Genomic DNA, 21,451 nt, shown 5'->3' with positions numbered 1-21,451 from the left:
AAGCAGAAGGCTCCGCATTTTCTTCCAGTTCATGTGTAATGCCAGCAGATTGGTATGAATCAAAATGGAACACTTAGAAGCAGCTACCATTTATAAAATGTCAATTAGAGAAGGCTAAACTGCATATAAAAGTTAGCTTACTGGTAATATCAATTAGGAGAGCTTTCTTTCCGTGTTGCTTAAACTGCTATCATTGTTTTGCAGTTGAGTAAAAATATAATGTAATCCCCACCCCGTTTTTTTGAGAAAAACATCATGGATATAAGTGTGCATCAATATCCCTTAATTATAGTTACCTGCAGCAAATCCTGAAGCTCCCATTGGCTGCTTTGCATCTAATACACCCTATTGATTTCTGGGCTCCAGGAAAACACTCGCACACACAAACTACAGGGATTTAATGTAAAGAATTTGAATGATTAAAGGGAACAGTTCAGAATTCAAATTCCAGGATTCCCACCCCTCAACCTGTGAATAGACTTTCTAAATTATCTAGATTTTTGTTGTTGTTGTTGTTCGGTTGCTACGTCCTGTCCAACTTTTTGTGACCCCGTGGGACTGCAGCACGCCAGGCTTGCCTGTGCTTTACTATCTCCTGGAGTTTGCTCAAACTCATGTCTATTGAGTCGGTGATGCCATCCAACCATCTCATCCTCTGTCGTCCCCTTCTCCTCCTGCCCTCAATCTTTCCCAGCATCGGGTCTTTTCCAGTGAGTCAGCTCTTTGCATCAGGTGACCGAAGTATTAGAGCTTCAGCTTCAGTCCTTCCAATGAATATTGACGGTTGACTTCCTTTAGCTAGGTGGGAGCTTGGCAAAGTACGGCCCTTGGCTAATGCTGGCCCACTACCTCTTTGTGGAGGCTCTATGAGCAAGAATGTTCTTTCCATTTTTAAATGATTATGTTTCAAATGATTGTTTAGGCATGGGTATAATAGCCTTAATTCTGCCTCTTGGCCCTCAAAGCCTAATGTATTTACTACTTGGTCTTTTAAGAAAAAGTCTGCCAACCTCCGGTCTAGATTACGGCGATAGGACTTTGCCTAATTGGTTGCTGTGATAGGTAGATAGTAGGTAAAAAATAGGTGAAAGCAGAAGAAAGTGTTAGCTGCTCAGTCATGTCCAACTCTTTTCGACCCCATGGACTATACTCCGCCTGGCTCCTCTGTCCATGGAATTCTCCAGGCAAGAATACTGGAGTGGGTAGCCATTTCCTTCTCCTCTGTAGTAACTTAAAAAAAAAAAGCCTTTCTGAGCCGCATTCATGTTGTGGTCACCAGAGCACTGTCGGAAGCAAAGCACAGCACCAGTGCAGTTGGTGCTGTGAGTGGAGAGCCTTTGTAAACTAAGAAGGTTCTTAATCCCAACTTTTCACATAGGCCACTGAACAGCCATCAGTGGAAAAGAGATGAGAGTGATTCCTAACCTGGATCCGATAATACCCCCGAAGCCTGCCATAAAATCCATGGGATTCTGGAGCTGATTCAGAGCTGTAAGGGGATGGTTGATGAGGCAGAGACAGAATTCAACCCAGGGATACATCAGCAAAATGGCAGTGCTTCCTAGTATTTCAGCCGGTGAGGATATGTGTGAGTTTTCACTTAGAAATCTACATGCCGATAGCAGTAACTGAATATTGTATATATTGAATTTACTATTTCCATAAAACTCATGACCTTAGGGGTTGGGGGGTGGGGGAGTTACCTTTCTTGGAATGTAAATCCAAAACAGATCTGGCTGTTAGACTTTGGGGCCTTGAGGGGTCAGTCCTGCAAGTTAATAGGGGGCTCTTTTGTACCAGGCAGCTGTGGCCATTTGACACTTGCAAGCCCAATTAGCGTTGCGGCTGTGCAAGGGGTGCCATCTGCTCTCTTTGCCTCAATGCTTGGCACACGCCCGTGGCTTTGCCAACAAAGCTGGTGTCCCATCACTTTGATCTGACTTTGTCCCATCCTGAGCCTTATTTTCAATTCCACATCTTGGTAGTAATGATACCAACTTATTTCTTCACGTGCTTCAGTTCTCATTAAGTTTGTGGAATATACACCTGGCAGAAGAGCTTGCTTTTCTTTCTCCCTTTAAGTGGTGGCAAGTCTTTCAAACATACCTTAATGACACTCTTCAAAAACAGGCTTTGTGTTCTGATGCCAGGCTCAGAGAGCTTGAAGAAAGTGTGGAGCGAACCTGTTCAGAGATAAAGGTGAGCTGGGAGGCCAAGAACTCATGCATTATGAGTTTGGCAGGTTGCCTGGAGGCACCACGGTTTACTTTTTTTCATATAAGTCAAATTGTGGAGTTGAACAAGAGCCACTGCATGTTTCCATCTGTTTTGAAAAGTTTGACTTTAGGACAGAGTATCTGTATGAAAATGGGCTTTCTGCCACACACTTGATTTCCTAAAACAACATAAATTTATTATAGTTCCAGAGGTGAGAACTCCTAAAACCAGACTTCCATGGGGCTGTGGATATTTGAATTTGCATGAAGGAAACAGAGAAAGTGTTAGTCGCTCAGTCACGTCCGATTCTTTGTGACCCAATGGACTGTAGCCCACCAGGCTCCTCTGTCCATGGGATTCTTCAGGCAAGAGCAGTGGAGTGGGCTGCCATTTCCTTCTCCATGAATTTACATACTTTACTATTTCCCTGGGTTCTATTTTATTTTGTATAAGTTAGTTTTCCTAGTTCTGCTTTCCTGGAAAAGCAGTTAATGATTTTTTAATTTTTTGGTAAATGGAAAACTCACTTTTCTCTCTCTCTGTCTAGGGGAAACCCACCTCTTTCCTGTTTTATGTCTTTCTTCCCCGTGTGTTTCCTTTCATTCAGGAGAATGCCTCACTTCGACACTGCTGCTCATCTAATGTGTGGAGGTATTTACACCACATCAAGCAATTCTCTGACACCAGCTGGCTGTCCTACAATTTAATGGAATTCTTGTTAAATTTTATCTTGTACTGGAGTTTAGGTGATTTACAATGCTGTGTTCGTTGTGGCCGTACACCAAAGTACACCTGAGTAGTTTTCTCTGAGTGTACCCCTTGGACTGCAATTTATAGATCATATGGTAGTTTGTTTTTTAGTTTATTAAGAAACCTCCATACTGTTCTCCATTGTGGCTATTACCAGTTTACATCCCCCCAAATACTGTAGGAGGCTTCTGTTTCCTCCATGCCCTCTCCGACATCTGCTGTTGGTCTTTTTTGCTAACGGTCATTCTGACTGTTGCAGTGTGATACCTCCTTATAGGTGTGATTTCAGTTCTCTGGTGTGGCCCATGTGGAGCATCTTTTCATGTGCTTAAAAAAAACCAACACACACAGTGCATTAAATGGACCTCTTGTGATTGGCTTCTTGAAGGTCTGCCCTGTTTGGAATTGTTTTTCCATTACCTACCCCAGAACATTTGTTGAGAACAGGCATCCTTTACAGCCCCTCAGGCCTTGTGAATTTGAAGTGTTCCTAGCTGTGCTGTGCTCAGTCATGTCTGACTCTTTGCAACCCCATGGACTGTAGCCTGCCAGGGTCCTCTGTCCACGGGATTTCCCAGGTAAGAATACTGGTGTGGGTTGCCATTTCCTTCTCCAGGGGCTCTCCCGACCTACGGATCAAACCCACATCTCTTGTGTCTCCTGCATTGGCAGATGGATTCTTTTCCAGTAGTGGCACCTGGGGGGTCGCAGAGTGCCCCATGCACTGGCTGTGAAGTTGTTGTTATGGGAAATGTCCACAAGGTGGCAGCACTCCCCTATGCCCTTCTCGGGTTCCTCCGACAACTGGAACCCTAGAGAAAGGCGTGTTCCTGGGTTGTGGATCAGAGTGGACTGTGCCAGGGCTCTTGTCTCATGACTTCTTCCCCCTCTCCCTGAGCCCCCTAGACAAATCCCAGATCCTGCCAAAATTGAGGCTGAAGCTGCTGTCCTAGTTAGGTGGCGGGACTCTGAGGAAGGAGGCTGCTGCTGGGAACCCCACACGGAGACTTGGAGACCTGGTAACATTTCAAAGCTCTTTCAGTGCAGAGGGTCCATTGTTTTCAGTTGCGCTAGGCTTGGTTGAGCTGTATGAGGGCCTGCCTGGATCTGGAGGTCAGGGTCCCTCCACAGGGAACCAGGCACTCCAGTTCTAAGAGGGGCTCATTTGCTGCTGCATCCTCCTCAGTTCCCACAGCTCCACCAGAGTCCAGCCTTGGGATCCAGGGCTGTCAGACTTTAGGGATGTGAGAGCAGCCGAGGCATTTCTTTGCTTTTCTTTTGCATTTAATTTTTATTTTATATTGGAGTCTAGTTGACTTAAAAAAAGGTTGTGTTTGTTTTGGGTGTACAGCAACCTGATTCAATTATATATATATATTTTATTCTTCCTCGGATTGTTTTTACATATAGGTTATTAAAGAAGACTCAGTAGCGTTCCCTGTGCTCTACAATAGTTGCTTGTTGATTGACTTTTTTACATATGTTACTGAATTTATGTTAATCAAAGCCTCCTAATTTATTCTTTGCGCTGCCTCTTGTGTTTTGTAACCATAAGCTTGTTTGCAAAATTGTTGAGTCTGTATTTGTTTGGTAAATAAGGTCATGTACCTCGATTTTTAGATTCTCCAAGTGATATCATAGGTTATTTGTCTTTCTATGTCCGACTTCCTTCACTTGGTATGTCATCCCCAGGTCCATTCATGTTGCTAGAAAAGGCGTTATTTCATTCTTCTTAATGGCTGAGGAATATTTCATTGTATGTGTATACCACATTTTCTTTATCCATCCTTCTGACGATGGATATGTTGCTTGCTTCCATTAAGGTTGGAGCGCGTGTGTCTTTTTGAATTATGGTTTTTCTCAGCATATAGGCCCAGAAGTGGGCTTTCCAGATCATGTGGCTGCTCTAATTTTAGTTTTCTAAGGAACCTTCATACTGTTCTCCCCTGTGGCTGTTACCAACTTACATTCCCCCAAATGGCACAGCATGTTTCCTTCTGCTCCACGCTCTCCCCTGCATTTTTTGTTTGTGGACTTTATGATGATGGCCATTGTGACCAGTGGGAGGTGACACCTCGTTGTACTTTTGATTGGCATTCCTGTAATAGTTAGGGATGCTGACAGAGGATGAGATGGTTGGATGGCATCACCTACTCAATGGACATGAGTTTGAGCAAGCTCTGGGAGTTGGTGATGGACAGGGAGACCTGGTGTGCTGCAGTTCATGGGGTCACAAAGAGTCAAACACAACTGAGCGACTGAACCAATGTGTTGTGATGGTTTTGTGTATTTTGCTTTTTTTTTCTCTTCAAGAATGTGAGGAAAATTTACCTGTTGCGATTGGCTTCTTGAAAATTGGTTGTGTTTGGAACTGATTTCTGAAATAACCATCCCAGGAAACTTCCTGAGGGCAGCTGTTATTAACAGTCCCCCAGGCCTTGTGAATTGGAGGTACCAGTAAGCAGCAGTGGTCAAGCTGTAGTTACAGGAAATGTCCACAAGGCGGCAGCACTTTATCATGCCCAACGGGTTCCTCAGGCCACCAGAGCCTTAAGGAAAGCCGGCTTCCTGGGCTGTGAATTAGAGTGAAATATGCCTGAGAAAACACCCAGGGGCTTGTGTCTCACTGCTTATTCCCCCTAAAGATTCACCACCCCGCCAACTCCAGGCTCATCCCAACCTGAGCCACAGCACCCTGCTGAGGGTTCCTAGGTGCCTAGAAGACTGTACTCTCAGGAAGGAGGCTTGAGCTGAGAAACCCAGGGCAAGGTGACTTTTCCAAGGTCTTCAAGGCCACAGGGTCGGGCCAGCATCATTTGGGTGCACTAGGGACTCTGGTTCTAGCCAGAGCAAATCAGACACTTAAGGTTTAAGAGGGGGCTCAATAAAGGGCACCCTCTTGGCTGCCTCGACCACAGCACAGTCCAGCCACGGGACCCAAACCTTCTGAGGCTCTAGGGATGTGATAGCAGCCCAAGTCAAGGAAGTCGGAGAGTAGAAACCATGCATTGCTTTTCATTTCATTTTTTTTTTCAACTTCATTATGATGCCATGTTGGAGTATAGTCAATTTGCGATGTTTAGCTTGTTGTCTATTTCAGTTATGACATGTACATACCTATATGTCTGTTCTTTTTAGGACTCATTTGCCATAGAGGTTATTGCAGAAGGTTGAGCAAAGTCCCTGTGCTGAACATCAGTCCCTTGCTTATGGCTTATTTAGTACAGTTGCAGATTTCTTTGTATATGTTAATTCCAACCTCCTAACTGATCCCTAGCCCTTCAATATTTTTTTTCCTTTTTCTGTAACCTGTGTTTGAATTCTGAGAGTCTCTCTTTGTTTTCTAAATCAGCTCCTTTGTATTTCTTTCTTCATTTTGCCTAGAAGGGACATTTTACGCTATTATCTTCCTCTCTCTGCCTGACTTCACTTAGTGTGTGATCCTCCAAGGTCCATTCCTGTGGCTTGTAGGCAAAATTTCATTTATTTTTTTATGGCTGAGTAATAGTCCATTTTATGTATGTACTACATCTTTTTAAGCCTTAATCTGTTGGTGGACATTTTGCTGGTTCAGTCCTGGCTATTATAAGTGGTGCTGCAGTGAACATTGGGGTGCATGTGTCTTTTTAAATTATGATTTTCTCAGGATATAGACCCAGGTGTGGGCATGTCAGAGCCGAGGCTTAGCTCTCTTGGTAGCTTTTTTCTGGCATTTGGTGATTGTCCTTTGGCTGTTGCTGATGTACATTCCCACCAGCAGTGTAGATGGGTTCCCTTTCCTGCAGGCTCTCTCCTGCATTTATTGTTTGTAGACTTGTGAGGATGGCCATTCTGACCAGTGGAATTTGATTTCTTGTTGTAGTTTTGATGGGCATTCCTGTAATCAGAGAGATAAGGTCACACCTCACAGGTTGAGGGCTCAGTTAAACAAGACGACCCCCTGGCTGCCCCAGCACAACCTCAGGTATCAGCTGCAAGCCTGGCTTATCACCTGTGCGTGTGACTAACTGGCAGCAGGTTGGATGTTCCCAAAGCCTTCTCACCGGGTTCAGTTCACTTGCTGTAGCAGATCACGGAACTCAGAAGCACTTACCTACTTCTACTAGTTTGTTAAAAGGTACAAAAGAGGACACACATAAATGTCCCAGTGCGAGATTGTGGAGCTGAGTATGCTTTAAGGGCCAGAACTTCCTTGCCCTCTCTCAGCCGCCTCTCTCCCAGCCCCTCCAAGTGTTCAGCAACCAGGAAGCTCTGTGAACCTCATCATTCTGGGTCTTTATGGTGGGTTCATTCCACAGGCAAGATAGATTGAATCATCAGCCACTGATACTTTAACTCAATCTCCAGCCCCTCTCCCCTCCCCTGAGGTTAGGGGCTGCGACTGGCAATTCCAACCCTCTAATCACAGGGTTGGCTCCACTGGCATCCAGCCCTCATCTTGGGTCCTGTCCAAAAGTGATGTCAGTAACATAACAAAAGACATCTTTATCACTCTCTTCACTTAGGAAATTCCAAAGGTTTGGGAGCTCTGTGCCAGAAATCAGGAATGAAGATCAAACATATATTTACTATAAATCACTGTATCACCATTCTGTATATAGATTTCAAAAATATTGAGGGGTACCCCTGTATTCTTTGTTGAAGTAGTATGGTATGTGAACCTTGCAATCAGACCTTTGCTCCTCTATAATTCACCAAAAAATATTTTTCATAAGCTCCATCCCCTAGTCACCAACCTATAGACCTCCTGCAACCAACATGTAGTTTATTGAGGGCCTGGATCTTTGGTAAGTTTCTGGATCTTTCATAAGAATAATTCCTTATTCTACTTAGGTCTCTTTCCAAGTGTCAGAAACACATCCACTTCGTCTCAAGCAGAGGGCAAATATGGTGGCTCTTGTGAGGGCAGAATTTGTTCTAATTATAGCTTGAATAGCACCGAGATGCAGTTTTCCTCTGTCTTTTGCCTCTGCTTTCGTCCAGATTTTATTTTTGTTTTTGGGGTCCCTGTGGTAGCAAGATAGGAGCAGTAGTTCCACCCTTCGAGTTTCAGTGTCATGGGATAGAGTGATATATTTGTTAGTAGTGTATAAGACCAGGCTAGCTTTATCTAGGTAGACTTGAACTCATCCCTAAAGCAATAATTTGTTGAAGTATAGCTGATTTACAGTGCTGTGTTAATTTCTATTATATAGCCCAGTAACTCAGTTATGCATATATATGTGTTCTTTTTCATAGTCTTTTCCACTATGGTTTATCGTAGGATATATATTACACTTTCCTGTGCTATACAGTAGGATCTTATTGTTTACTAAACCAGTTATTGTGACTTGCGGGAAATACGAGGTGCTGAAATTTAGGTCTGGGTCATAAGGTCTGTAGGTGGAGCTGGAAGAATCATGAGATTGAAAATGGGAAAGGCTTTTACTGAAGTCAGATCAGGCTCTTACTAGCACTGAAGGAAGTGGATGGTGCTGAGGGGCCTCAAATTAACAGCTGTTGGAACTCTCCTCTCCTGAATGCTTTCTGCTCTCCCTATTTTTATTAGTGTCTGCCTCTCTTCTTTAACATCTAGCTAAAACTTTACCTCTTCTTGGAGTCCTTCCTGTAAGGTTCCCAGAGCAAAGTGATCTCGAACTTGCCTGATTATTTATGGAATCTGTCCGTTTGCTTAATAAATATGCTGAAGTATGTTCATCTTTCAGCATCTGTGTTCTAAGTATTTGAAAGGTTGATTATTTCCCCTGAGGGGTTTGGTATGTAGTGGAGGTGATGGGCATTTCACAGGTAATTGTAGGTGCAGTGAAAATTACAAGAGGAAAAGGGGGTGAGAGAATTTAACAGGAACAGTTAGTCCGTGGGATCAGAGAGCCCTTCCACAAGGAGGTGGTGTTTAACTTGAGTCCTGAAATCACTGAGACGCAGATGAGGGTGGTTTAGGGTGAATGGAATGCTGTAGATGGAAGGAGGTAGACAGGCCCAGAAACTGTCATACATCAAGGATTTCAAACTCCTCTGGGGGGAGGATGAATAATTGAAAGAAGTCCACTGTCATTAAGACAATGGAGGTTGGCAGGGTTGTGAGTCAAAGGGCTATTTTAAATAGCTTTGTCCTCTCAGCTCTAGTCCAGGTTGCCAGATCTTCTGATGTTTGAAGAATTTTTATTTTGCTTTTGCCAATTCAAAAATTTTGGCAGTGGATTAAAATTTTCAAAACTCTGTATGGGAAAAATAAAATTTTGCTGGCTGAAGTGATCCTTTGTCTGGTTTGTAGTGTCTGCTAATCCTGAATCTGTTTAGGTAGATACAACTTGTAGTCTCTGGATTCTTTTTTTTTTTTTTAATTTAAATTTATTTATTTTAATTGGAGGCAAATTACTTTACAGTATTGTATTGGTTTTGCCATACATCCACATGAATCCACCACCTGTGTACATGTGTTCCCAATCCTGAACCCCCCTCCCACCTCCCTCCCCGTACCATCCCTCTGGGTCATCCCAGTGCACCAGCCCCAAGCATCCTGTATCCTGCATCAAACCTGGACTGGCGATTCGTTTCTTATATGATATTATACATGTTTCAGTGCCATTCTCCAAAATCATCCCACCCTCTCCCTTTCCCACAGAGTCCCAAAGATGTCTATCTGTGTCTCAATTGTTCTCTCCTATACAGGGTTATCATTACCATCTTTCTAAATTCCATATATATGCGTTAGTATGCTGTATTGGTGTTTTTCTTTCTGGCTTACTTCACTCTGTATAATAGGCTCCAGTTTCATCCACCTCATTAGAACTGATTCAAATGTATTCTTTTTAATGGCTGAGTAATACTCCATTGTGTATATGTAATCTCTGGATTCCTTGCCTAAGAAGTTCTAATTTGAGATCGCTAGGATGATGCTTTGTTATCCCAATTTTTTAAACCAATCTTTTATGTATTATTATTAGCCATGCTGCACAGCGTGTGGGATCTTAGTTTCCCAACCAAGGGTCAAACCCACCCCCTGGATTGCTGCCGTGGAATCTTAACCTCCGGACAACCAGGGAAGTCCCATTTGTTATTCCAATTTTTAACTAGTGTTCTTCCCATGAGATTGTTTTAAAAGGATCAGATTATAGAGTTTGAGAAGGAAAGAGAAGCAGAATCTGGTCCTACAAACCTAGGATTTGACGCATAAAGTTTGGGTTTTATTCTGAGTTTAATGGGGAACCATTGAAAGTTTTAAGGAGAGAAGTGTCTTGTACTAGGGTGAGTTTCAAACTGGTCCATGAGAGCTGGTTGTTGTTCTTTCAAAATTTGGGCAAGCAAGTGGTTAAACAATTGGTAGCTTGATAATAATTGGTAGCCATGAGGGGCTGTTTACACCATGGAAATTGGCAGATGCTGCAAATGACTGTTGCTGCCCTTGTGAGGATCAGTAAATATTTATCATACATCATTGAGTACAGTTATCAAATGTATGTATTTTCATATGTATATAAATCTGCACATTATATATTTAATGTACAACATATATTTATAGTATATACATAATATTTATGTACATATACATGTACACACATACAGGTATAATTTCAAAGATCCATCTGGATGCATTGTGGAGAGTGGGCGGGAAGATGTAATAGTCTGGGTGAGAAATTATGATAGCAGAGGACAGAGATGAGGAAGTTGATGTGTGAGCTTTTGCCTCAAAACTTAAGGCTTAAAACAATAGCATTTATTCGGCTCACAGGGCTTCTGGACAGTTCTTTTGGTTTGTGACAGGCTGTTGCTTTGACTAGGTTTGCTTGTCTGTGGTCACTTAGCAGGTCAGCAGGGGGCTGACTGGTCAGAATGGTTCCACTTACGTGTTTGAGGAGGGCTGCCTGCTGGCTGGGGTGATGGCACCCTATGTCTCTCGTCATGCAGAATTACCCAGGGCTTGTTCACGGGGCAGCCAGTTATAAGAGCAGCAGGGAGGCAAGTCTCCACATCGAGGGCTTTCCAAATGTTTGCTGGGGTTGTACTGGCCACAGCAGGTCTCAAGTCCAACCCTGGTTCAGGTGTAGAAAAAGTGTGTGTTTGTTTTTTTTAAACTGAAGGCTATACTTTATTCAGATTCCTTAGTTTCTACCCAGTGTTCTTTTTCTGTTCCAGAAATCCCATCCAATATGCCACGTTCCATTTAGTCTTTATGTCTCCATAGGCTCCTCTTGGCTGTGACAGTTTCTCAGGCTTTCCTTGTTTTTAATGACCTTCGCCGTTTTGTTTCTGTTTATCTGTTTGATTTTTGGCTGTGCCTTGTGACTTGTGGGATCTTACTTCCCCACCCAGGAACCAAACCCCTGCCCCTGCAATGGAAGACTCCACCTCTTGACGGGAGAAGGTACCAGATTACACCGCATAGAGGAAAGAGGGAAGGAGTCTGTGGCCAGTCTGGCATTTCACCATGATTGATTTATGAGATAGGACAGTGTTATCAGGACGTGGGTCACTGAATGCAGAGGTGAGGGAGAAGTAACCGAGGCATCATTGGTTAACCTGGTGTGTGTGTGTGTGTGTCTGTGTGTGTGTGTGTGTCTGTGTGAGTGAGTGAGTGAGTGAGATCTGCTGCCAACCGGAATTTAAATACAGGACAGAGAGCATTAAAACGTGTAAGGAACTATTGCCCGACACCTTGAGCAGCGATCTCTGCCTCTAGGCACATATTTGTTGTCTAGTGAAGTGGAATCATCTTCCTCTCAATTTTGTCACCTGTCTGAATTTGACCAAGTCACAGCACTGGTTTTGCTACACATGGACTATTAGTCCATGTTCTTAATTTCCTTACAGATAAATCTTCCTCCAAACTTCCCTGTTCCAAAAAGTCCTCCCTGAAGAATAACATCTACACATTCCGGTTCTTCCTGACGTCATGCGTTTGATAGTCGTGTGTATTGAGACCTGGCTCTTCAGCCTCGGTCCTGTGTGTGTGTATGTACAGGTACAGTGTTGTAATGTCTATTGTTACTCTCAGATTCATCCGGTGAGCAAAGCGGAGAAGCTTGTATGCTTCATGGGGGTGCGATCCTTCCTGTTCAGAGCTGCAGCCCTAATGCTCATACGGTGTGTGAAATAGGCAAGTATTAGAGAAGGAAATGGGTGCCCACTCCAGTATTCTTGCCCGGAGGATCCATGGACAGAGGAACCTGGCGGGCTGCATACAGTCCATGGGGTCGCAAAGAGCCAGACATGGCTTAGCAACTGAACAACAGCAAATTGATAGAGGAAGCCTTTGGAATCTTTCCTGTAGCTCATGGACTCATGTACCTGACCTTCTTCTCTAAACAAGACGTGTGAAAGCACATCAGACACCCAGCTTCCACTCAAAAGTCTACTTCCTTTGCTCTTTGCTCTGATTCCTCAGAAAATTCCACATCCAGAGAATCGCTTCTGCAACCAAAGTGTGTTTTATGCTCATTCTTTATGTAATATGCTATTCTCATCCAGGTCGCAATAAAAATCCAGGTATGTTTTTAAGTGCTAGTAAAGTACTTATAGCACTCTGAAATTAATTTTTCAAAATTGTGATATCCCTGCTGCTGCTGCTAAGTCACTTCAGTCGTGTCCGACTCTGTGCGACCCCATAGACAGCAGCCCACCAGGCTCCCCCGTCCCTGGAATTCTCCAGGCAAAAACACTGGAGTGGGTTGCCATTTCCTTCTCCAATGCATGAAAGTGAAAAAATAAAGTGAAGTTGCTCAGTCGTGTCTGACTCCTAGCAACCCCATGGACTGCAGCCCACCAGGCCCCTCTGTCCATGGGATTTTCCAGGCAAGAGTACTGGAGTGGGGTGCCATTGTGATATCCCTATTGAAGCATAAATGTGAGTCAAAAGCACACACTTAGTTTAGACTTTATAATAACTCTTGGTAACATATGTTTTTTCATCTGTATCAATACTTGGTTCTGCTGAGGTAAAAATCATTGCTCAAGTAGCTATATATTTTTTTCTCTTTGTTTTTGATGCGGTCAATTCCTGTTAGTCTTTGCCTTAGTGGAGTTAAGTGGGTGATCCTTAAAAATAGTAGTAAAAAGAATCAGAATCGTTGGGCCACAATCAATAAAGGGGTGATATATAAACACCCCATATTGATTCCTCGTGGTTAGCAAAGGCATCTTTCTGGCCTTCAGTTACTCTTATAACTGCAGGGAGGCCTAAGCTGTTCACCAAAATCAGTATATGGTGTGGAATTTTGAAAGAAATGTGAAGAAAGGAGGGCATCATGGAAAACGGGACGAAGTGATAAGGAAACGTAAGGAGATGTAAAAGCAGACCAGTGACCAACTAGGGGAAGAGGAAAAAGTCATCTGCAGGCCAGAGCTGTCCCTGTTGTTTTTAGTTCGTTGAGAGTGAGGTCTTTAAAGTTACCACGTGTTACTTGATGGTAGTCCAGCCTGTATTTAACACAAGTCAAATAGGAAGATCCTCATAGACATTATAGCTTTTCAAAGTACAAGGAAAGAAAGGAACACAGCCAGGGTAGAAAACAGACCTCCCTGTGTTAGTAATGAGTTCTCCAGAAAGGGGTAAGTGGAGGAGAAAAAAACAGCACAAATTAACTGGTGCCGTCTCCTTAGCTTGTATTCACAGATAGCCACTCCTTGTAGCGTGAAGTCTATATTTTCATCAATGGCAAAATAAATTGGCATATTCCTACCAGGATTCATTAAGATCTTGAATTTTGAAGAACACCTTTTATTCCAAAGAGAGGATTGTGAGAAAATAATAAATAAGGGGTTGCACCGGTCAGGATCCTAGCAGATCCTCAGGGAATGAGAGGTGTTTATATTTCATTGGTTGTGACAACCTGCCCGCTTTTGAATGAGTCACTGGGGACAGGTTGGAAGTGGAGCAACTTTGCTAGCCCAGTGTCTTGACTTTTTATTATTACTTTTCCATTAAACACAGAGAGACCGCATCTTGGGTGATTAAATAGATGGGCAGCTAAGATGGCATTTTCTGAATTTCACTTTATCTGATTTGGAATCCCTCGTTATGTGTCTACATTTGATTCATTATTACAGAGTGAATTAAACGTGCATCCGAGATGCAGCTTTCTAAAATCCATAACTCGAGCACAGCAATAAAAATGGCAGCTCCCCTTAAAACAAAAAAAACAAAAACTGGCTCCGAGTTTTGTTCATTGCTTTTGCTCAAAAGATCGTAATTGTTACTCTCTGAAGTTCAGCTAACTGTTACAGGAGGAGATTGCTTCATGCTCAGTGTTTTTAATGTTCTCTTGCTCTAATGTAAGCTCAAAATTAAAATGCCATTTTTGCCATTTAGCTTTATGACTAATCATTATCTAAGTGGCAGTTGGATTTCCAAGCTGGGCTGTCTAGCTCTGAACCGCCAAATAGGATTGCTTATCTGAAACAGTTTGCTGCAAAACCAAACCCTGCAACGAATTACAAGCAAGCAATTAAAACAGCGGGTGTTCTTCAGTAGAGCACTGGTCATCTTAAAGTACTTATTGGGCCTGTATTCTCTTAATAATGAAACCTGTTTGTGTCTGCTAAGTCACTTCAGTTGCATTCTACTCTTTGCAACCCTATGAACCATAGCCTGCCAGGCTCCTCTGTCCATGGGGATTCTCCAGGCAAAAATACTGGAGTGGGTTGCCATTTCCTCCTCCAGGGCATCTTCCCGATTTGGGGATCGAACCCACATCTCTTAAGTTTCCTACATTGGCAGGTGGGTTCTTTACCACTAGTGCCAGCAAAAGTCCAGTTTCTTTTTCTGTTTAGTAAATTCTGGGGTTGTGTTCATGGACCATCTTCTTTTTTCTGAATTTTTCAAAGGACCTCATTTGAAAATCTATGTCCCAGAGGGAGATTTGGATAAGTCAGCTTCTACTTCCCTGACCCCACAGAGCGATTAACTGTCTGTGTTTGCTTGCCAAAGTTGAGATGCTTTGCGAAGTTAAAAATAATGAAAGCAGAAACACAGGAAAAACATAATCCCACTATTAAGAGACAATATAACCCATTGATCTCACAGAAGCAGTAGCACAGCTGTACAAGGATGATGTAGAGAATGAGGAGGCTTTTTACCGGTGTGTAGATGGCCATCAATTTGATAGAAATATAAAAGTATCAAACTCATTTTAGTGTTTGAAATTCTGCTTGAATTTAAGATGAAAGGTCTGAGTTTCATTAGAAATGGAAGCAAGTTGTATCTGTCTTCAGAACACATTTTCTTCATAATAAGTGGCATTTCTTTTAATCTAGCTAATTTGAAAACATTTTAGATGAAAATTACTGCTGCATGAAGAACAAGGATGATAAAATGACGTGGGCAACTTTAGAGAATTTGAAGAAACTAGAAGATTTTCATTAACCAAAAATCAGAGCAAGAGATGGCATAAATCAATCTTTTTCTTCTCCCTGAAACTTTGAAAGCTTTGAAGGGATTATCTTTGGGGTATGAGTGCTATCATATTTTGAATTTTAAATAGAGAATGTTATCTCAGTGTTAGAAATGCCCTTCATTCTACTGTCTGTTGTAGAGGTTTGCAAACTTTGCTGCACGCTAAAATCGTCAGGGAAACTTAAAAATCCTGATACCTAGGCCATATCCCAGACCATGAATTGAAGATGCGTGTCCCCGAATTTGAAATTTTATTTCTGTCTCTTCCAAAAAATTTCCTTGACTTGTAGAGGAATACAATTATTGTAAATGGATTAGTCTACATGTGTAGTTGTAGCTAATGTTCCCAACCAAACATAGGAATAAGATTATATTTGTATTTTCCCTCCACTAATGATGATGAGTTAAGGGTTATTTTTTGTGCATTAAGCTCTGTCTTTAATAAGTACTGTGTAAGTACTGTTTAATAATGTATCAGCCCAACATTTCATTTTCTGAAAAAGTGGAAGGAGCTTGCTGGGACCGCTCTGGTGGTCTAGTGTTCAGGGCTTCACCTTCCAATGTAGGGGCTGTGGGTTCCATCCCTGCTTATGGAGCCCGGAGCCATGTGCCTCGCAGCCAACGAGCCAAAACACAGCTGCACACACCTGCACACACAAAATGGAAGCAGTATCGTAACAAACCCAATAAAGATGAAAAAAAAAAGCAGGCAGGGATGGATGATGAAGGTATTTTTCTAAGAACATCTAAGAGTATTTAATACTTGGGAAACTCTAGACATCTCATAAAATCCATCGGTAGATGGTGAAATTTTGTAGGTGAGTGACTTTTCTGCTGATCTTGTGAATCTCTGCCTTGAGGTGCAGGGATGTGATTATAAGGAGGTATTATCAGCTGGTGGCTTGTGGGACATGTTCAGCCGAAATATGAGGTGTGTTCAGTCTGCAGTGTTTCAGTGTGGGAATATCAAAATCCTAATCTCTAGTTGTGAACAAAATATTAGCATATCTTGGTTACACTAGGTAGACTTAACAGATATATACAAAATATTCCAAAGGAAACAATGGGGCAGATGGAACATTGTCCAGGATAGCTCATACGTTAGGCCACCGAACAAGTCATAATACATTTAAGATTGAAATCATATCAAGCATCTTTGGCAACCACAGTGATACAAGACCGGAAATCAATTTCAAAAGAAAACTAGAAAATTCAGAAGCATGTGGAGACTAAACCACATGCTACCGAGCAACCAATGAATCAAAGAAGAAATCAAAAGAGAAGTTACAAAATATACTTGAAATAAATGGAAATGGGCCTACCATTTTGTACTTTGTTTTCTGTTTGTAACTTCTGTTTTTTGTTTCATGTTCCCCTTCTTGCCTTCTTTTGGGTCATTTGAATAATTTTTAATGTTTTGTATTACTTTGTCTTTTGGCCTTTTGACTATAGCTCTTTCTTTCTTTCTTTTTTTTTTTTTGTTAGAGCTTGCTTTCGGGCTTAGAAGGTACATACTAATCTTGCCCAGTCACTTCAGAGTTAACATTGTGACACCCTGAGCAAAATGTAAAAAAGCCTTACAGATGCATATAGTGCATATAGATCCATTTATCTTCTTTACTTTATGTATTCATGATACATTGAAAACCCTACCAGATTGTTATAATTTTTGCTTTCAATAGTCCTCCATATTTTTAAGAATTGAAGAGGGGAAAGATAAACCCTGTTTACCTATATGTTTACCATTTACCTGTTGCTTTGCCATCATTGATGAAAGTCCAAGTTTCCCCCTAAAATGATTTCCCTTCAGCCTGAAGAGTATTATTTAGTGTTTGTTTTAGGGAAAAATCATCCCTAATAAATGGTATTCTTCTTTTAGAAGTATGCGACCAATATTGTTTAACTGATGTATGTGGGTATTTGTTGAATGTGTGATTTTCTTTCGTTTTCTGCTGAGAAGCAAAGTTAATTTGTCCAATGAGATTTTTTTTCCCCCATTTCTCTTCTGTACCCAGTACTGATATTCATCAGAAAAATGATGACAGAGAGGTGAACAAAACAGAGAAATACCTTTGCTTTCTTGAGGCTTATTACATCATGTGTGAAGGGAGATTGACAACAAATGTGGAAGAACAGACCGTGTATCATATGTCATGAGTTCTAGGGAAAAAATAAAACCAGGGTCAGAGATGGAATTTTATTTATTTGCTTTTAATTTTCTTTTCTTTTTTTTTTCTGTGTTGGGTCTTAGTTGCAGCTCACAGGATCTTTAGTTGTGGCATGCAAACTTTTAGTTGCGGAATGCAGGACCTAGTTTCCTGACCAGGGGTTGAACCTGACCCCCCTGCGTTGGGAGTGTGGCGTCTTCGCCACTGAACCACCAGGGAAGTCCCCAGAGATGGACTTTTTAAAAGGGTGGTCAAAAAGACGACCTCTCTGAGAAGGAAATCTGAGCACAAAGACTCACATGAGGGAACCAGCCCTGATGATACCTGGGGGAAGAATGTTCCAGGTGAGGGAACAGCAAGTGGAGATGGCCTGAGATGGAGGGTGACCAGCAAGGGCGATGAGGCAGAGGAGTAGGGCAAGATGGGGGAAGATGTGGTCATAGAGATGGTGCTGCACAGAAGTAAGAACACCAGCCATCTGCTATACCACGTGAGACTGATATATGGAAAACTGTTATTTTTGTTTTATTTTTTAGTCCAAGCTTTATTAATCTCAGTTTATTCTTGCAACAACATAAAGTTAGAACAAAGCTCATATACTTAATTTAAATACATTTATCACTAAACTATTATGCAGTCACGTGTAAGTACACCTCCGGTCTGCCCCAGCTTGTTATGCATTGTACATAAAATAGACTGTTGGTGTTAATCACCTTAGTAAAAATAACATTTATGCTAGTAATGGCTCATTACGTGCCAAGTACTGTGTTGGAGGATGTTAAAAACCATTTCTCCTCTGGAGAGAGACAGCTGGAGTAGTGTCTGTTATTTATAATAATTTACTCTTTTGGGGCCATAAAAAGGGTAAAAGAAGCTCAAATACCTAAGACTAGTCTTATCTCCTCTTGAAACAGGCAAGTGTGGGTCTAGCATTGCAATCTTCCAGTTTTGCCAAACAAGCTAGCAGTAGACGGTTCAGGGACTTCTCTTAACTTTTAAGTATTGACAACTGAAAAATGAGAGAATTTTTGGAGCTTTGAGCCAACATAACACCCATGGGTTAGAATGAGGCTGCCAATTGCTTTATATAAGTGCTGGTCTGGAAGCTTGATCAGTCAACAAGCAGCTCCTTTCCATCCCTCTTTAAGGAAAACAGTGGTTTGTGCTCAGCTAGTTTTGAGGCTTGATTTGCAGCCTATGTCCTCTTTTGTTTACTGTTGTGTGCGCGTGCTCAGTCCCTTCAGTTGTGTCCAACTCTTTGCGACCCCATGGACTGTAGCCCGCCAGGCTACTCTGTCCATGGGATTCTCCAGGCGAGAAGGCTAGAGTGGTTGCCATTTCCTCCTCCAGGGGGTCTTCCTGACCTAGGGATCAAACTCATCTCCTCCTTTGGCAGGTTGATTCTTTACCCACTGAGCCACCTGGGTAGCCCAGGGACTGTGTACCACAGTGACTAACTTGGTGAAATACCTATTTCCTTGCGGGGAAATGGAAGGAAGGCTGCTTGTGGCATAGATTAGACGTGACCCAGTGGGGTGGTTGATGGGGCTCTGATGTGTAAGTGGCGCAAGGACGAGTCCCCGATGTTACTGGGCGTCCACTCTGCCCTTCGGTCCTCCTGACTCGGCAGGTTGTGGACATTCATCTGACTTTATTGCCCGAGAGGTTCATTATACTTAGCACAGCTTTCTCCACAGCCTGGTGATATAATTATGATTGTTATCTTCTCCATATCTTTCCCCTCTCTCCCTTTTATGAGATGAAACCTCTGGTATAAATATTGGCAGTGAGGGCATGCATTTTCCCTTCCTCTCCGCCTAATGGATGAACAGCTGGGAGTTAATGAGCTTTTAATAGGAAGTGTAGGGGGTGAGTTTGTTGCAGTTTCAGTCTCCGCAGAATACTCTGAGGTCTCGTTGTTTTTCTGTTTCTCTTTAACGTTAGCTTTATTGATACCTGCAAACACCTGTTTAAAATGCACTCAGCATGGAGGGAACATATTTCTCTTTCGATCACCTTGGCCTCCACTGACTCTCCTTTAATTACAAGGCTCCTGTGCAACCTCACACAAGGTTTTTATCTTCATTTTTAAGGACCTTGAAAATGTTCTATAGGCCTGAGTTTTTATTTAACAATTTTTTAAAGTTTACATGAGCATTTGTATATATTTTTTGCCCCTTTTTATTTTTCTTTTCTGACCTTAAAGGCAAACAAGACCAAAGCCTTTTTCCACTCATAATTTGTAGCAGGGTTCTTAGCCTTTCTCATTCATCCTTTTCCCTAAAAATTTTCCTCATACCTAGCCATTGTAAATCCTGGGTTATAAAATGATTTCCTGTAGCTAAAAAAATCATCATTAGCAGTAACACCTAACTTCTATGCATTACAGGTTTCCCTAGCGGCTCAGCTAGTAAAGAATCCGCCTGCAGTGCTGGAGACCTTGGTTCAATTCCTGAGTCAGGAAGATCTGCTGGAGAAGGGATAGGCTACCCACCCCAGTATTCTTGGGTTTCCCTGGTGGCTCAGCTGATAAAGAATCCGCTGGCAATGCGGGAGACCTGGGTTTGATCCCTGGGTTGGGAAGATCCCTCGCAGTAGGGAAAGGCTACCCACTTCAGCATTCTGGCCTGGAGAATTCCATGGACTTTACAGTCCATGGTGTCACAAAGAGCTGGACACGACTGAGCAACTTTTACTTTCTATGCATTACTATGTAAAGATGATAAATCTTTTTCAATGTACCTGCATTTTCTCTTTCGGTATTTGAAATACCATCTAAAGTTAACAAGACAAGTATTATTACCAGTTTACAAAGTAGAAAACCAAGATCGTTGGTCAAGGTTAAATGCTTTTAAAAGCTAATACAGATAACGGTAAAATTTGAAACAGCACAGAGCATGCACAGAAGTTTCCCTACCAAGAGATAACTATACTTAATCATTTTCTTGTGTTTCTTCCTGTAGTTTTCCAGTTTTCCATGTATGTTCAAAGTCGTGTCTGCTTTCTTTTTTAAACACAGAGAGGATAATATTCTCCATAGTTTTGCAACTTGCTTTATTTCCTTGTGTGGATGAAAAGTGAATATATATGATCACAGGTCCTGCAGCTAGCCCTGTGACATTGTGGGGACTTAGCAGAGTTTATTCAACCAGTCCCCTGTGGGTGACATCTAGGTTGCTTCCACTTCTTTAGGACCATGCAAGCTATATAGCAGATGCCTGTTCCTAGACAAATGGGCAAATTTTTGGGAATAGAATTTTTTTTTTTTAGAAGTTAGATTTATTAAGACATAATTTACATATATACAGTTACCCTTTCCAGTGTACAGTTTGATAGACATATATATGTGTGTGTGTATATATTATATATATAGTAAGTTTAATCATCATAGTCACAGATACTGAAAATTTCCACCACCCCCAAAAGTATCCTCAGACACTTATGCACTCTCCCCTCTCCTTGACATCCAGCTCTGATTTCTGTCTCTATAATTTTCCTATTTTTAGGTTGATATATAGATAGAATCATTGGAGAAGGCAGACTGACACGGACACGACTGACGTGACTTAGCAACATAGATAGAATCATACAGTATATAGACTTCTGATTTGGCTTCTTTCACTCACATAACACACCTAGGATTCATCCATGTTGTTGAGTGTCAGTGATTCATTCATTTTTATTGTTCAGTAATAGTATTGAGTTCTATGGATATACCACAGTTTGCTTATCTATTCACCAGGTAATGGACATTTGGGATATTTAGACTTGTTGACTATTATGAAAGAAAGCTGCTATTGCCATTCATATATAAGTCTTTGTATAAAAATATTATTTCATTCCTCTACTGAGGAATTAGATTGCTGCTGCTGCTGCTGCTGCTGAGTCACTTCAGTCGTGTCCGACTCTGTGCGACCCCTGTGGA

General features: G+C 41.9%; 1 protein-coding gene across 1 annotated transcript in view; it reads left to right on the top strand.

Moving 5' to 3' along the window:
- The window catches only part of FAM19A4 (family with sequence similarity 19 (chemokine (C-C motif)-like), member A4), a 130,305-nt gene that overhangs the window by 58,594 nt on the left and 50,260 nt on the right, over positions 1-21,451 (top strand). The gene's annotated exons all lie outside the window — the stretch shown is intronic.

This window comes from Bison bison, unplaced genomic scaffold, assembly GCF_000754665.1.
Source record: "Bison bison bison isolate TAMUID 2011002044 unplaced genomic scaffold, Bison_UMD1.0 scf7180017864343, whole genome shotgun sequence".
Classification (NCBI taxonomy): domain Eukaryota; kingdom Metazoa; phylum Chordata; class Mammalia; order Artiodactyla; family Bovidae; genus Bison; species Bison bison.
The sequence above is the reverse complement of the archived record's forward strand: the minus strand, read 5'-3'. Positions and strand labels throughout refer to the sequence as shown.